The sequence below is a fragment of the Erithacus rubecula genome, assembly GCF_903797595.1.
Source record: "Erithacus rubecula genome assembly, chromosome: 2".
In the NCBI taxonomy this organism is placed as follows: domain Eukaryota; kingdom Metazoa; phylum Chordata; class Aves; order Passeriformes; family Muscicapidae; genus Erithacus; species Erithacus rubecula.
The window spans coordinates 94,474,738-94,480,984 of NC_136685.1; the positions used below are offsets into that span (position 1 = coordinate 94,474,738).

Sequence of the window (6,247 nt, forward strand, 5' to 3'; positions counted from 1 at the left end):
CCCATTATCGCTGCCTCTTTTAAGAACAACAATTATGAACAGGGAGGAGGAGGAGGAGGTCAGATGAAGGATGCCTGAAATTCTTTCCAAACCACAGCCATTTCTGACCCATCAGAAATTTCCCCACTTACTCTGGCCTGTGAACTCTGGAAGATGCAATTAAAGGAGAGAAAGCAGAGGCCTGAAACCTCTGATTGAGGCAGGCTCTCTGACACTGGTTAATGAGGCCAGCCTCACCCGGTGCTGATTCAATAGGAACGACTCTCTGCTTCCAGCCCTGCTTCATCAAAAGTTCATCATTTCTCCCTTCCAACAGAAACCTGCCTGAAATTTGTCCTGCCTTCACAGAAGGCAAAGGAGCACCTCTTTTTGTGGTATAATATGACTGAAATTGGCATTTTCTTGGTTGACAATGGAGATGAGCAGCCCTTTATATATATATATGTGTACTTATATCCACTATAACTTCCCCCATAGAGCATCTTCTTTCTACACCACCCCAAGCCTGGAGAGGTGACAGCAGGCAACACTGGCTGCCACCCAAGAGCCAGCTTTTCAGTGAGGGCACAGGACAAGCTGCCAGTGCCACCAGAGCCAGGCCAGTGACTTCTGAGCACGTTGTCCACCTGCCCTCTGCCCACGTGCCAGCAAGCAGATCCTGACACCACCTCACTGATTTGTCATTTGATATTTGCTTCCTGCTCCGGACTCACACAGCTGCCACCTCTGAAATGGTTAATTTTAACTGTGGAGCTGGTTTTCCAGCAGTAGCAGTGGTGGAAAGCAGTGGCAAAAGCAGATGGAGAGGGATGAATGGCCCCAGCATGTTTGGAGGTACACCTGGGCTGATGATGGGTCTGGGCAAGAGGAGGTAGAGGAATATAAATGGCTTTGGTGTGTTTGGAGAAAATCCCAAAATAATAGTTAAAATTTTATAAACTTAAACTAAACCTTTGTGTTCAAAGAGAGGGGCTACACTCTTGGGAATAAGAGGGTTTTATTGAGAGCAGTCCACCCATTCCAGGAGCTTCTTTCCCCAGTAAATCTGCCCCTACCTGCTGGCTCCCTGTGCCATCTCTCTGTGGCAGGTAATGCTGTACAAAGCTCACCACTCGATCCCTGAGGTAACATTATCCCCTCTCTTTAATACCATGAACCAAAACTGCCTGTGTGGGGCTGCCTGTGTAACCAGAGAACTTCCCACTGCCAGGTGTCTCCTTGCAGTGGAGGGAGGGGGGCAGGCTCAGGGATGATCCAGTGGGGCAGGGGGCTGCTCCAGCTGCTGGCAGAGCCAGGAGTGCCACCTCTCCAGGTCTGCACAGGGCATGGATGGTGCAGGGCTGTGCACCTCTCCCCAGACACCTGGAATGACCTCCTGACCTGCCTGGCACTGTGAGGATGGGAGGGATGATTTTTCCAGCCTGGTTTTTGTGGGCAGAGTCCACAAGGAAGAGCCAGGTGATTGCTCCCCACGTGTCAGCCTGGCTGTGCCTCTGCTGCCTCTCACCACAGGCTGGGCAACTCCTTCCTGAGCAGCTGAAATGGATCCCTTCAGACCAGAGGCATTTTACTGCTTCCAGTTGGGAATTACAGAGATGAGAAAGCAGAGTATGGCCCCATGCCTGAGCCCTGGTACTTGGTTTCCACATCACAAATGCCAAAGCCTGGCAATTATAATCAATGTTGCTTCCTTCAAGATTTGGTCCAGTGCAAGGCTAAAATCTTGTGGCAAGAATTTATTTTTAACTCTCTAACCATACCAAAATTATAGAGCTTTTTAAAACCACCCACCCCAACCCTCCTCTGCAAAAAAAAAAAAAAAAGAGTTGAACATTTCCGTAATTCTCTTTATTTCAAAGCACAGAATTAAAACTGTTATGGGATTGAAAAATGGAAACTCACTCAACTTGAAGCCCACTGGCTGGTTTCTACCCCAAGTTCTCAGAAAAGTTTTTAAAAGAGGATTGAGCAACAACCTCTGTTTTGCAGATGGGGAAACAAATCATATTTTGGATAAGCAACTACAAGTGAGTCAAGCAAAGTTGGTAGCAACACTGGAAAAGCCATCCATGTCTCCTGACATCTCCACAGGTTTGCTACCCAGTGACTAAACAGGTAAAATAGATCTCAAACCAATAATGAGATTTCAGGAGAGAATCCAATAAACAAAGGTGAGATGCCAGTTTAAAAATACTGAGTTGTACCCACCACCATGTGCAGTTAAAGCAATTAATTCCTTCCATGGAGAGAAAGAAATGGTTTTAAAGTCTGTAGCTTTACAGGCAGATTCCTCCCCAGGAGAAAAGGTGGAGTGAAGGCCTGGTAGGATGGTCTGGGGAGCAGGAGATGCCAATAGTGCTGCCCAGGACGGCATGGAGGAGGCTGAATGGGCTAAAACACTGTGTCAAGGGTAGAGCTGAAGCTGGGAGAACTTTTATTCTTAATTTGCCTGGGTTCATATGGAAAATTGTTGTGTTCAGATTCCAGTTGCAGCTTTTTAGCTGCAATAAATTATTTTGATTCCCAGTCAAAGAGAGAGCACATCACCTGTGGGGATGGGGAATTATAAAAATAGAGGGGGAAAGTCCATGTTGATTATTTGGGACAGACATCCATCTGTAACCAGGGCTTTCAAACTTAGCTTGTATCTTCCTCACCTCACTCCATTTCTCTGTGTAACTCAAGTGTCTTTAGAAAAGATCTCCTGAATTGCAAGGAATGCTAGTGTATATTTAAAAGTGATTTCTCACAAGCCACTGAGGGGCTGTTGGGGCAGGAAACAATTCTACAGCACACAGTTATCTTTTCATTTACACCAGCTTGACTTTTTTTCTTTAAACACATTTCTGCCATAATTGGATTTACTGGGCATAGCAGCTCAATGCCAATCATATTTCCATGGAGAAAATGGTAGGTCCAGCTCATTCTCCCATGTACTCTTATCTCCAGCCCCCTTGGAGGCACTGCCTTTGTCACTGCTCAAGAAGCACCCTTGCACTGAGGAAAGGAGTCCCAGGGAAACAACCATGAACACAGAAAAATAATCAGGAGCATCGAGACACAGAGTGCTCACAGCACCCCAACAGCCTTGGGTGGGGGTTTGAGGTGTCTCCTCTGCTGTCCTGCCAGGAGCAGACAGACAGACAGACAGACTGCCAGGAAGAAGAGTATCCTAAATATCCCAGGCCTCCCTAGCTCTGCCTGAGCTCCTCTTTAGTGCCAGAAAGTTCCCTCTGCCATAGAACATGCAGCCTGGGGCTCAGGGGCTTAGAGGAGCTGATGTCAGGGAGTTCACACTCCTTTCTCCTTGTCCTGGGCACCCTATCTCTCCCTGCTGTAGGGACTAGTGGAAAATGCTCATTGCAACCTCCAAAGGAGCAACTCATCACTTCAGGCCCTTATTTGTGTTCACTTTCATGCGCAGCATCATGAGTGAACCTGCCCTTCATCTTTGAGGTGGAGCTGCCAGAAAACCATGGCCACTCCCATAGTTCACACCTCATTGCTAATGGAGCTGGGCTTTGGGAATCCCGGTGGGACCAGCTGGATCCTCAGCCTAGTCTGCTCGGCACAGCCCCAGAAGCTGCCCTTCTCTGACCTGAGCCACCCCATGCTCCTGAGTGGTACCCACAGCTGGGCTGGGGCTGCCACAGGCAAGGCAGCCTTCCCAGCACTGAGGGTGGCTCCCAGCTGTGCAGTGGCTGCTGACAGTGGCTTCCCTCCTCCTTCACCTCCCTCAGCTTCCTCAGGCTACCCCAGCAAAATGTCTTCAGGTGCACCAATCTATAATCCATGGCTAGCCTGGGTATCTATTGAGAACTGCTTCTACCCCACTGCTGCCCATGTTAGGCAGACCCCAAAAGTCTTATTGGGAAGCTTAAGTGGCTGTGGTGTGGTGGGATGAGAAGGCTCCCTCCTGCTTGTGTGACAGGGAGAGGACACAATCTGCTGGGGCATTTGTCCAAAGCCATGGCACAGCAGTGGTCCCAAACTTTTGGGCACCCTGCACCCCACAGCCTCTCCTTTTGCTGGCAGTCACTGCTTCCCAAGCCACCTTTGCTGCCTGGCTGTGCCAGGCAAAGGGTGTAATCAATGGTAAGCAGGCTGCATTTTAATTACCCTTTATATAATGCAAACGTGACTGCATTAACAATCCTTGCAAGCCATGCCACCGTCTTACACAACCTTTAATTACTCAGGGAGCTCAGCATTTTCCATTGTCGTACAATTTGCTTTATCTTCTATTATCTCACCGGGCTGCCGGGCCCTGCAATACAAAGGGAAACACTTTCTGCAGTTTCTTCCAAGCCAGGCATCTCAAAGCTTTGTACCTGCTCCAAGACAATCATGTTTCCTCCCCTTTATTTCCTCGGGGCAGAAAGCCAGAACATCACCCAAACACATTGTTATTAGTAAGTGCATATGCATAGGGTGGCCTCTCCTCCAAAAAATCCCCACCTTTGTGGTGAGAGGGTTATTCCCACACACCTATCTGTATTAAAACAATAAAAGATAAGGGTAATGAGTGCTTGACACGTTGCATGAGGCCAGACCCAGCAGAGTCCTTAAGAATGAGAATAAAGCTCTTAAGCACATTTTCCCATTGACTGGAGCTTACCTTTTATTAAGCACTGAACAGGAGCGTGTGGGTGTTCGCAGAAATGGGAATTAGGTTCTGACGTGACATCCTGGATCAACCAGATTTTTCCAGTGGCTTCAGCAGCAGTAGGAAAAATATTACTCATCAGCCTGTACCAGAAGTTGTCCTCATTCATGGCAATTGGCATGCTATAAACCCTCTGGGGCACAAGAGCCAGAGCTCCTATGTCCTCTTGCACATCAGACCACCAACAGCACTCAGGTGCCTCCAAGTTTCTTTGTTCCAAGTTTCTTTGTTCTCCAGGCCCCTGAGGGTAAGACTTGCTCCACTTCATTCCCCCATGTCTGCTGTAAGCTGACAGGTCTGCTGAGATATTGGATATAATAAACCAATCAAGAGTATAAAAAAATAACATAATGATAAAATAAGGCATCACATTTTTGCAAAGCATTCAAGTGGTCTTCAAAACCCAATGGATTGTACTTATTTTGAAAATTTAGTGTCTACAAGAATAAACTGGAGAAAACAATAAATAAATGTTCCTTTCTCACCAGGGGGTTCCTCTCAGTGCTGTCCAACCCATTGCTCAGGCTCCTGCTGCTGTGGATGTGGACTGAGATCCATAAGGAGACCTCAAGCAAAATGTCTGGAAGAGTATCTAAATTCTTGGATGCACTGATAAAGGGATTTAACTTGAATTTCTTCCCTTAGGAGTCTCCTGCAACTGCTTTTTCACACATCTACCAGTGCCATTAAAGAAAGGTCTCAGCTGGCAAAATGGTCCTAGAGCAATTAAAATACTACTTCTCTGGGCCTGAGTCTGATATTGGTTTGCACTGGCACCAGATTTAATCAACACCATGCTGAAGTGTATCTGCAGAACTGCAACCAGAATAGAGGCTATAAATTAATAAATATTACAAGATGAAATATTCAGTGTTTAAAACATTTGTGGATGTTTCCCACCACCCCATCCCCAAAGCTTTTATGTACAATTAGTTCTCCTAAGGTTGCTTTGGGGATCATTTCACTAAATAATAGCTCAGTGCTGAGTTACAGAGTGGAGTCTATAAAACATTATAAGGCATGTTAAATTATGTGTGAAGCTCAGCCAGGTCAGTTGGGGAATAGGGATTTCTGTTGTCTGGAAGGTCACACATCTGTCTCCAAGGGCCATGACAACAAGCACAGATATGCAGGAGCTACCCCACTGGCTCAGGCTGTCAGTCCTTCTGCTCTACCTGCTCCTGTTCTCTTCCAAGGATGCAGAGAAGGAAAGTCACTGCACAGCCCTCATGCCTGGCATGAGCAAGAAAGTCCAGATCTAGTGAGCTCTGCCTTCTCCTTGAATTAGCTTTAGTCATGAAAATGGTTTCCTGCTACCATTAGCTTTTCCTGATAGAGTAATTAATGTGCCTTCCTGCAGAAGGAATACCAATTGAAAGCCATTGCCTGGAGAGAGCTGGGCTTCCAAGGAAGTGCTAATTAGTCCTTATTTTGAGAAACCTGGTTAAAGCAAGTGAGCAGGTGCTGCTAGAAATTGGAAATAATCTGTACAAACATGTCCTTTCCTATGTGACAGCAGAGCTAATTACACCTCCTTGGGTCAGCACTCCATTTTACTTAATATCTCTTTGTCAAAAGTGT

General features: G+C 46.7%; 1 long non-coding RNA gene across 1 annotated transcript; it reads left to right on the top strand.

The window, feature by feature from the left end:
• The first annotated feature begins 467 nt into the window (after window positions 1-467).
• On the top strand, window positions 468-5,514 carry LOC306798517. The gene is made up of 3 exons (XR_013773375.1): window positions 468-1,728; window positions 2,092-2,171; window positions 5,155-5,514. It is a non-coding gene; the product is annotated as an uncharacterized lncRNA (long non-coding RNA).
• Window positions 5,515-6,247: the final 733 nt, after the last annotated feature.